Raw genomic sequence first — 10,980 nt, 5'->3', positions numbered from 1 at the left:
CATTTAAAAAACAACAGCAGATGTTCCATAGTGCATTGCATATTCATTATGCTAGAGATGGCTTCTATACCTTGGCATTTGAGGAACTGTGTTGGATTATGTGAAATGAAGGTTTGGGTCTCTGCTGCAAGCCAGGAAACACAAGCTGAAAATGAATTTTCTGTTTGCTAGGTGAGCACCTGAGCATTCAAGATCTTAGCATTTCTAGATGGCTTACTCTGTTAAATGCTGCCCTCTTCTTCCTGTCAGAAGAATTACGAAACGCAAAGTCATGTAAGGAAAATACAAGTGTGGGTGTTTTTTTGCCTTTTGGAACAAAAATTTATTTTTTAAATCAGTAAATACAGTTGTTTTGCTTGTCAGTGATAGGAAATGGTACTTCAGACTGCAATCCAGATAATACCTCACACTCTGTTTTATGTTATGTTTCTGTACTGCTGTCCATTCCCTATTCCCATTTCTTTGTCTCTTTTTTTCTCTTCTCTAGCCTTTCCTTGTATGAACACGGAGAGCTACTATCTTCCATGCAAACTGTCAGCAAGCCCTGTCCTAAAAGCTTGAGTTGACCAATGTCAGATGGGTAAGCAGTTCAGCTTCCCCCTTCCTCCTACATGTATTAGGCTGCATTTAGCAGAACTGGAGTTCCTTTGCCACCTTGCCATCTACCAGAAGGTCCAGGGCTGAAGTATTTGCCCTCTGGTTTCCATCCTGTGTAGGTACAAGGACACCATTACCAGTGAAGTATACAGAGCAGATATTGAAGAGACATTGTAGCTCCCCCCCCCAACTCCCTTCTTACAGCAAGCACATAAGCAGATTTTAAGATATAAATGCCATTCATTTGTTCTCTTGAGAGGCTAGTAAAAGCACGTGTGACCTGTTGAGCAGCTGAGATAGAAAGGTGCGGTACAGCTGGAGGGAAAGAGTGTGAGTGTTCACATCACCTGGCCTGCATTTTATGAGTCTCAACACCCAACATATGCCTAACACATTGAGCTTTGCTGACAGGCTGTCTCCCTTTCAAATGGAAAAATATGACCCCACTCATGAGCACTGCTCTCTGAAATTCCAGCTTCAGAGCAATGAAATCCCTTTTGTTCTCTTCTAGGTCTTTTCTCAAAGGGATATAAAACCTCTGCACTAAAACAGTTTTGGAAAACTTAGTTCTGCTTTCAGAATGCCCTACCTTTTCTCTTATGCCTGACTACTTTCATTAAAGTATCAGACAGGTTGGGAAAGCCACTTGTGCAATCAGAATAGGAGTAAGACTCAACAAAATGGTTTGGTCTGGCCCAAGCTTACAACAGATGCTGTAGCGACACTCATAAATCTGATGTTGTTGGCTGTCCTTTGCTAGAATTATGTGGTTCATACCATCATCCCTTGTCGCTGGAGAGTTCAGAAGCATGCTTTATCATTTTGTAAAACATTAACATAAGCTTATTAAAATGCAAAAGCATCACATTAATATGGGGTAAATCACCTAGTCTGGAGCCTTTAAGGCAGGCTGTGAATTATTCAATACCATGATAGATTTAGCCAGCACAACACAGCAAGCCTCTGATTAGCCCCAGGATAAATTTTGAGAGGTCATTAAGATCAACATATTCCTTTAACTGTACCCTGTGTGTGTGAGTGTATGTGAAAGTGGAAAAAAAGAAAAAAGAAAAAGAAACCGTAAGTCTTAGGAAGGACAATCAAAGAGATCCCTGTCTTACAGGTTGTAATAAAACATGGCTGATACCAGACCCAGCTGAAATAGCCTGGAGGCAAAACCACCTCTTGTGTTGTCCTGCTTACAGCAACAATTAGGAGAATGGAGTTTCCAATAAGAGATGTGAGCATGAATCCCTGATAACTGAGTGTCAGAGGCTATTTGTCAAACACCAGGTAAATAAACAAACCTGGTTCCAGTGGAGCTGCTTCAAACAAGATGGAAAGCAAACAGTTTCAGCAATATCCGATCATCACCAACTCATGCACACAAATCTGTTCACTATTTGTAGAGGAAAAAGAACAAACAAACAAAATATACCTAGGGTATTTGTATGCTCATTTAATTGTGTTTTTTTTTCTTTAATCGCAGATGATATCAAGTAGTGTCTTTCAGTCTCTGGAAATACCACCAGCCAGGGTGAGCATTTGGTCCTGTTAATCTGACCAGGAGATGCATTACAATTAATTTTGGCTGTATATTGCCTGTCCTGTTTGCTTTTAGCACAGAAAGGAGCGCTGTACCCACAAATGTGTTTAATCATGTATAGGACCTTCTTGCTGTTGCATGTGTAATCAACTTCTGCTATTAAGGCTCCTCTGGGAGCTGGTAAATGAGTAGCATATGTAATTTCTTCATTAGCATACCTGTTTACTCCCAACTGTGCTTTGAAGTAAATTGGGGCAGGCTTCCTGTTCGGCAAACTCTGCTCCTAGACTGGATCCATCACAGTAGTAAGTACCAACCTTATGAAACTTAGGTAACCTATAGTTGTTTATATATGTTCTGGCCCCTGTCCATCATCAAAGGAGAATATCTTCAGAGAATACTTTTTCTCTTTTTTTGTACTTTATTCTCATAAAAATTATGCTTTCTGATTTTAGTGTAAACGTGGGGAGAGCTCAAGAGCATGTTCCTAGGGGTTGTGCATCGGAGGTTATCACATGCAGTTCCACTGCAGAGTGTTTAAATTCCCTTTAGGATGGTTATCTGTGCACTACTCAGTTCAATGCACAGAAGTGAGATCCTTACCACAGCTCCTTTCCTGCCCTCCCACAGGTAAAAGTGTACTTGGAGTATATTAGTAAGTCATATATTGACTTTTAAATTGCTAGTGGACTGAATGCATGTAATATCTTTACACAGATTTCCTGAGGCAACTTTAATGTCCATGTATAATGAAAGGTCAGGGTGAATAGAGTGTATATGTTGAAGAAAGCCTGTTCTTTGGCTCTGACCCACAGCTCTGGCACTTCTTTCCAAAAGAATTAGGGAAGACAGTGAACCTGCTAAGCTACCAGGCAAATTTTGACTTACCATTTTGAAATAATTTTCCAGTAAACACCCATTTCCTTATGTTTTCTGCTTCTTACTCTACTCACTTTCAGAGCTCTATAGTGTAGCAGAGCTCTCAACAGAGCTCCTCCTTCAGTGCATTTGCGCTCTTTTTTTATGTTCTTGCTCTAAATTTTCTAGTAGCCACAAAGTTCTCTGTGATACCTTTCCCTGAAAAGGCTTTACCTTCACAGACACTGTTTGCGTCTGTTACAGTGGCAAGAAACCTTTGAGAAGGTAGCCCTGAAAGGTTTTCAGATAGTTTCTAACTGTGCTCCCGAGGCATTGGAACAACACGACTGGCTTTTTATGGCATAAATTACAGAAGTGACATGAAAACAGATAAGTTTATTAAAACAGAGTGAATCACTGATGACATTTAAGTCTAATTAAATCAGGCTACTCAGCTTAATGATTTTGTTCCAGAGGAGGTAACTATTTTGGAATTCATAATGTTTAACACAGATCTTCTGCAATAGGGTATTGTACCTAGGGGTGCCATTATCAGGGTCTGTAATAGCAAATGCTTTCACTTAAAAGGCTGTGACAAGTTAAATCATGGTGAAATTTATCCCAGCCATATCATAATGCTCTCCCAAAATGTTGTCATGGTTGAATAAACAGTTGGGGGTGGGAGGAGGGCAACGGGTATTCACAATGACAAGGTGAGTCTATTTGTAGCCTGGAATAAGATGGGTAAAGCCAAACTGTAGTTGTCATCCTCACCTATGAAAATGCCCTATAGTTTTGTGTTCAAAAATATACAGAAGTGAAACATTTATTTCGGTCTCAGTAACAAAAGTACCACAAATTGAGGGCAAAGCTGCTAGATGCTGTCCCTCCCAGTGATGTACTCCATGCATTTAAAAATATAAACTCCTATTAAATGTTCACCAGTGCCCTGGTTGGCTTTTCTTGCTTCTCTACTGGGCTGCAGCATTTCTGTCTCTATGCAGCCAAGACACACTTGTAATTAATTTTGATTTGCAGTCTGCCTGCAGCTTAATAGTGCAAGGATATTTTGTTGTGTAAACTAGATATTGCTCCTCTGACATAGTTGCTGTTATACAGACAGCCTTCCTGGAAATTAAACCTTAGACTCCTTCCTTCAGCACTAATATGACTGGCTGCTTGTTGCTCAGGCATTTGAATAGAAAATGCTGTTTATTTCTTCAGCAGAGTGTGTTTAACTAACCCTGTTATCACTGATGGCAAGCAATGCTCAAAGGGGCCAGTACATGCCCGTATGCCATATCTGCACCTTCTGGGACTTCCAGAAGTTATATCTCCATCCATGTATTAAACAAATAGATTGCATATAGAGCTTTTTTTCCCCCTGCTACCCTGCAGTCAGGACAAAGTTGCTACTTGGCAATAAGAAAGTTCTTAACCCAGATCCTCTGGGGGAAGTTGTTTAGTTTGGAGTTTTGTTTTCTAATTTTTTTGGGTGGGTTTTGCTGATGGCACTAAACATAGCAGAAAGCAGAACTATAGATCTCAGCATTTGAAATGGTTTTTGATTGCTGCACAGAGCAAGAATTATATCTGTAAGGTGCCTACCATCAAAGGGCACCCTTTGCAAGTCTTTCACTTGCTGAAGTGCTTCCTTGAGTCCTCTTGGCAAAGGTATAGCAGGGTGGTATGAAAGCTCTGAAATGCTCTCTGGCAAGGCTCTTTTCTAACCACAGATTTCTGTGTAGGGTGACTGGGCATGTTTAGGTTTCTCAGTTCAAGTATTTAAAATCTGTCATAATGAATGCAGAGAGTTACAATTACATGGACAAAACACGCATATGTTTTTGCATGCCCTTTTATCTGCAAGGCTATCATCTTTCCTATTTTGATTTGAACAGTATCGGTGTCTCAAATCGCTCCTTGTTACTATCGCTGTGTTACAAGAAGCAATTGGCACTGTACTCCAAAACATGAAGTGATGCACTCAGCACGTTACAAATACTAGGTTCTTACTTAGGCAATAGCGACCTATGTACAAAACCAAAAACAAGATAAAAACCCCAAATGAAAATCTGCAAAACAGAGAAAACAATCCCATGTGCAGATAAATAATTACTAAAACCCAGATCCATTTCACTACATCCGCAATATGTGAATACAGCTATCACTTTTTTTGCTTCGTGGAGAGTTGTCATCTGTTGTGTCCTTGCTTCACTGTAAAATTGCACTGGATCTGCCAAATCATACATGCAATATTAAACACCACAGGCAATGGATTCAGGCACAGCAAATGTTATGTAAACTGTTAGGATAATTCTACGTCCTAATTTATGTCACTGAACAAATCATCTGTGTTCCTCCAGCTAACTTTACCACTCACATGGTTCGTTTATTGTTTCAGTCAGGAACCAATGAACTATAATTCTTTTCTAAAGCCAGCAGGGCATTCCTAAATGGACCTCACTCAGAAGAATGGATATTTATTTAATTGCAGTGCATATCATTTACATATTCTATTGCCTGTAAATGCAGCTCCATTGCTAGACTTTGTCCCACACAGAGAAACATACAGTGAAGGGTCATCTTCTAGCTTGATCGTCTAGGAGAGAGGCATAACCTTGAGTGGTTAATATAGAAGTAGCCAAACTTGTTTACACAGAGAGCTATACTGGCCAACTGCCAGGAATTCAAGCACGACACTTGATTTATATAGATATTTGCAGTTTTATAATCTAGAATAAATTTTGCTGATGTTAGCAACTTTACTGCAAGTGGAAATACAAGTATTAACACCACTGCAATAAAAAGCTGCAGATATTTGTTTTGCCTTCCTTGTTGTAGATACAGCAGCTGTTTGTTGTTTCTTTGGGAATGCTGAACTTCACATTTCCTTTCACATCTAGAAAGCTGGGTGTCTGGGACACTAGTTGGCTGCATGGCTCTAAAGGGCATAGGATGGCATCAGATACCTACTGAGATCTGGCTTCTTCCTTTCATTTTCATGCAAGTCCTAGTAAGTGTTCTCATTATCTAAAAAGACAATGGAAAGAAAGAAGTCACAGCACTCTTCAAGATTCACGATGCTGCAGAGGCTAGACTGGTTGTCATGTTCAGACAATCATATGATAATACAGGAGGTCTCTAGTCCAATCTCCTGCTCAAGACAGGACCAGCTATGGGATCAGACAAGGTTGTTCAGGGCTTTAACCAGTTGAGTGTTAGAAATCTCCAAGGCTGGAGACCACACAGCCTTTGTGAGCAATGTGTTCCCCTGCTTGACTATCCTCATGAGGGAAAAAGCTTTTCCTTATAGCCGGTCTGAACCTCTCTTGTTTCAATTTATGCCCATTGCCTCTTGTCCTCCCACCGTGCACCGCTGTGAAGAGCCTGGCTTCATCTTCTTGGTAACCCCCTTGTAGGTACTGGCAGGCTGCTGTTACGTTCCCCCTGAAGTCATACCTTCACCAGGCTGAACAAGACCTGATCTCTCAGCCTCTCCTCATAGGGCAAGAGTTCCAGCCCCCAACCATCTTAGTGGCTCTCCACTGAACTTGCTCCAGGTTATCAATGTCTTTCCCGTATTGAGGGGTCTAAAACTGGACACAGTATCTAGGTGTCATCTAATGAGTACTGAGTAGTGGGCATGTCAATCTACTGAGCACATCAATCTACTGGATGTACAGTACAGCCCAGGATGCTGTTGGCCTTCCTTGCTGCCAAGCATGCAGCTGGGTCATGTTCAGCTCACTGCTCATCACAGCCCCCAGGTTCTTCTCAGCAGAGCTGCTTCCCAGCCAGTCAGTTCCTGCTCTGCCTTGATGCTGGGTATCTTCTTTCCCAGGGGAAGGACTTTGGATTTGTACCTCTTGAATTTCATAAGGTTGTTGTTAGCCCATTCATTCCTCCAGTCTGTGTAGGCCCCGGTGAATGGCAGGTCTGCCCTTAAGCAGGGCTCTCCTGCTTAAGGGAGGACTGTCCCCCTCCCCTACTAAGTTTGGTGTTATCTGCAAACTTGCCAGTGTGCCCTCCATCACCTCCTCTAGGTCGTTTATAAAGATGTCAAACACAATAGGTCCCAGGATTGACACCCGGAGTACTGCACTAGCCACCAGCCTCTGGGTAGTGTACATCCCATTAATCACTATCCTGTGAGCCTAATCATCCAACCAGTTATTTACCCATCTTGTTGTTCATCCGTCCAGACCATAACATCCTAACTTGGATGCAAGAATACTGTAGGACACAGTGTCAAAAGCCTTGCTAAAGTTGAGGTAAATGTCAGCCATTGCTCTCCTGTTTGTCCACAGATCCAGTCATTGCAGCACAGGAGGCAACCAGATTGGTCAGACATGTCTTACTCTTGTTCAATCCAGACTGTTCCTAATCACTTTCTTCTCCCCAGTGTACCCTGAAATGTGTTTCAAGAGGACTTGTTTCATGATTTTCCCAGGGAGCAAAGTGAGCTTGACTGGCTGGTTGTTCTCTGGATTCTTCTTTTGGCCTTTTCTGAAGAGAGGTGCATCATTTGCCTTTCTCCAGCCATCTGGGCTCTCCCCTGATTTCCATGATCTTTCAAAGATGATTGAGAGTGGCCCTGCCAGGATTTTAGACATTTTCCTGACCACCCATGGATGTAGCCTGCCAGGTACTATGGTCTTTTATGGGTCAAGTTCTCTCAAATAATCCTCATCTTCTGCTGGTAGTTCTTATCCTTGAACCCTTTTTTTCTAAACAAAGAAGCCTGGGAAATCTTGTTTGTGAGGACTGAGGCAAAGAAGACATTGAGTAATTCTGCCATATCTGTGCCTGCTGTCACACACCCCATGTAAAAATGGTGCCACAGTTTCCCTGTTTGTCTTTTTAGTACTAAGGGCCCTTGTTGCCCTTAATACCTCTTACAGGTGTCAACTTTAGGTAAGCTTTGGCTTTCCTAGTGTTGTCCCTGCATGCCCAGAAAATATTTCTATATTCATTCTTTATAGCCTGTCCCTGCTTCCACCTCCTGTATACTGGCTTTTCACAAGTTCCCTGCTTAGCCAAGAGAGTCTCCTGAAGCATCTACTTGTCTTCCTGAGTATCAGGGTGGATCATTCTTGCACTTGGAGGATGCTGTCCTTGAAGACCTGCCAGCTTCCCAGAGATCCTTGGCCCTTCAGAGCTGCCTCCTATGGGAACCTACTTACAGTCCCCTGAATAAACTGAAGTCTGCTCACCTGAGGTCCACCTGAGTACTGTACTACTGTCCTTCCTCACACCTGTCAGGATCTTGAACTTGACTATTCCATGGCCACTACTGCCAAAGCTACTATTGATTACCATATCTCCAGCTAGTTCTTCCTTGTTAGTGACTAGCAGATCCAGCTTTGTGTCACCTTTGGTTGGCCCATGCAGTACTGGTTGCCTTTGGTTCCACAGACTTACTCTGTTGGGAGACTGCATCTAATTGTTTTGTTGCTTGCAGTCAACTTACAGGCAAGTGTCTGAAGCGCTCAAATTTACTCAAATTGATTGTTTTCTTTCTTTCTTTGTTTTCAAAAAGATTTTTCTGTGTTATAGAGCTCTGATGCAATTTTGCTGTAGTTGGGTAGACGTTTAGCAGCCAGATCAGTACAGCTGTGTCCTAACAAATCTTGCCAGACCTAAACGAGATCTGTAATCAGCTGTACACAGCAGTCTCCTCTATTTGGATGCCTTACTGACCACCTTAATCCCAGGACACAGATGCAGCCCCTACACTGCCAAGAGCTATCCCTGTTACAGACTACGCTGGTTAGATTCCAAGGGCAGAAATTGAAGGCTTGGAGGAAGTATATGAAGTTTTTCTGACTTTGAAAATGGCAGTATGATTATCATCCAGACAGAACCAGAACATTCTCTGCATCTGACTCTGAGCACCATCCTTTTTCAAAGATGCCATGCTTTGCTATTGCTTGCAGTGCCCTCTGTGGAGAAGAAAAAACCTCTGAACACATCGCTGAACACAAACATTTCTACATGAGTAGAAAGTCCTCATACAAGGTCTTGCCATTATCTGTAGAAGAAGGTGGACCTCTTAAACATAGGCAAAGATTCAGTCACCAAAGGTGGACCTCTTAAACATAGGCAAAGATTTTTAGAACTTTCTACAGTCACCAGCAGACTTCCCTGATTTTCCAATAGCTCATGCACCTTTACCTACAAGAAGTTAGATGTGACATTTTAATTCTCTTTGAATGGAAAAAGCAGAAATAAGTTACTGCAGAGTGTCACTGGCACACTGGTTTGTACTGCATGACAAAGATATGATAGATGTATTGTCTTTCATACAAAATCAAAAGAAGGATTTTATTTTTACTTCTAAGTGAATAGATGATAACAAAAGGTGATACTGTTTGAAGTTATACTTGGAGCAACTTACGTGAACTACATTAATTATGACCCCCTTCTCCCTTTTAATGTTGATATATCTACTTGATCTTGACTCCTACATTTTCGTATTTCCTTTAAATATTCCTTAACAGCCTTCAGGTCAAAAGTGCAGATTCAGAGAGCCCTCCATGATTAGAGGATATGTAATTGTTTTGTACAATCCAGTGTTGTTAGGCATTTGGGGAAATTCCTCTTGTTTGTTAAGAGTGTACAGTGAATTGCATGTTCCTCAGCAAAGGTTATACACCTGTATTTGCTGTCCCCCATTGCTGTGTATTTTAAGAAGAAAGAGCAATAAGTTTATGTTCAAAGACTGACATAAATTTGGAGTATAAAGTGAGAATGCTATCTATCTGTGGAAATAAAAAGGAAAATTTCATGGTGTAATAAGAAGATCTAACTCTTAATCTTGAAATACATATTAATTTTTTTAAGCAACTTACCAGTATTTGTTTTTCCTTCTCTTACTGCTCTGAGGAAAAGTAGCATATATCCTTTTCTGATAATCAGAGAAACAAGGATACAGTAGTTCTGCCCACAGACAAAAAGAGTGTATTTCTCTTGTGTTTTGAAGGCAGGTGCAAGCTCACTTTGCTCAAACTGCAAGGCCCCTAGAAGTTGTATAGATTTAATAGTGTGACACTGAGCTCAGGGTATGTCCTGCTGAGAAACTAATGGCTTCTGCTTGGCTTGGAGCAAGAAGAGTGAGCTCCTGCTTGCTTGCAGAATACCATGTAGAAATTAACAGTCAAATGAAAACTCCAGGTTTTATTATGGTTCTCAGACTACTAATACACTTTTGTTTTTCCCTTCACAGAAGTTCTGTATTGCAGGTTGGTTGCCCATGCTGCCATTGAAGAACAAGAGTGAAAAGCCATACGAGGGAAGAGTTAGGCATCTATAGGTGAAGTTCCATTGCACTCTTGCATTAGACAGCAAACATATACTGCTGTATATACATAAACGGTAGGACCTACATAAGTGGTATGTCCAGTCCTGCATCTGCAAGGGTGTTCACATATCAGCCAATGTTAAAAACCCATCCTTTGAGACAGACAGCCAACTCAAGTCTCTGAAGATAGCAGGTACAAATTAAGGACTGCAGCAAGTGATGAATATTGAATATCTTTGGCAGAGTGTTACCACAGGGAACCAACAGGGAAGGTTACTGTAAGTGGAGAAGAGTAACTTGTAGAGTTGATCTGAAATGTATCTTTTGATGTGAAACAATATATCTGCAAACTTTCTCCCTCTGCCCTTCTTATTAAGCAAACTAATAGTTTGAAAATAAAGGAGGTACTAGAACACTAATTAGTATGGTGTCGTGGTTTAACCCCAGTCGGCAACTAAGCACCACCCAGCCGCTCGCTCACCCTACCCCCCTACCCTGGTGGGATGGGAGAGAGAATTGGAGGAGCAAAAGTAAGAAAACTCGTGGGTTGAGATAAGAACATTTTAAGACTTGAAATGTAGTAGTAGTAGTAGTAATAATAATAAATTGTAACGAAAAGTAAAACAGCAAGAGAGAGAGAGAACAAAACCCAGGAAAAAAAACAAGTGATGCAACT

The 10,980-nt window shown here is 41.3% G+C and overlaps 1 long non-coding RNA gene across 1 annotated transcript; it reads left to right on the top strand.

Moving 5' to 3' along the window:
* Nucleotides 1-494: 494 nt before the first annotated feature.
* On the top strand, nucleotides 495-10,662 carry LOC109279309. Its single transcript, XR_002086119.1, has 3 exons — nucleotides 495-580; nucleotides 2,087-2,134; nucleotides 10,230-10,662. It is a non-coding gene; the product is annotated as an uncharacterized LOC109279309 (long non-coding RNA).
* Nucleotides 10,663-10,980: the final 318 nt, after the last annotated feature.

Source organism: Aptenodytes forsteri, unplaced genomic scaffold (genome assembly GCF_000699145.1).
Source record: "Aptenodytes forsteri isolate BGI_AS27 unplaced genomic scaffold, ASM69914v1 Scaffold63, whole genome shotgun sequence".
Classification (NCBI taxonomy): domain Eukaryota; kingdom Metazoa; phylum Chordata; class Aves; order Sphenisciformes; family Spheniscidae; genus Aptenodytes; species Aptenodytes forsteri.
The sequence above is the reverse complement of the archived record's forward strand: the minus strand, read 5'-3'. Positions and strand labels throughout refer to the sequence as shown.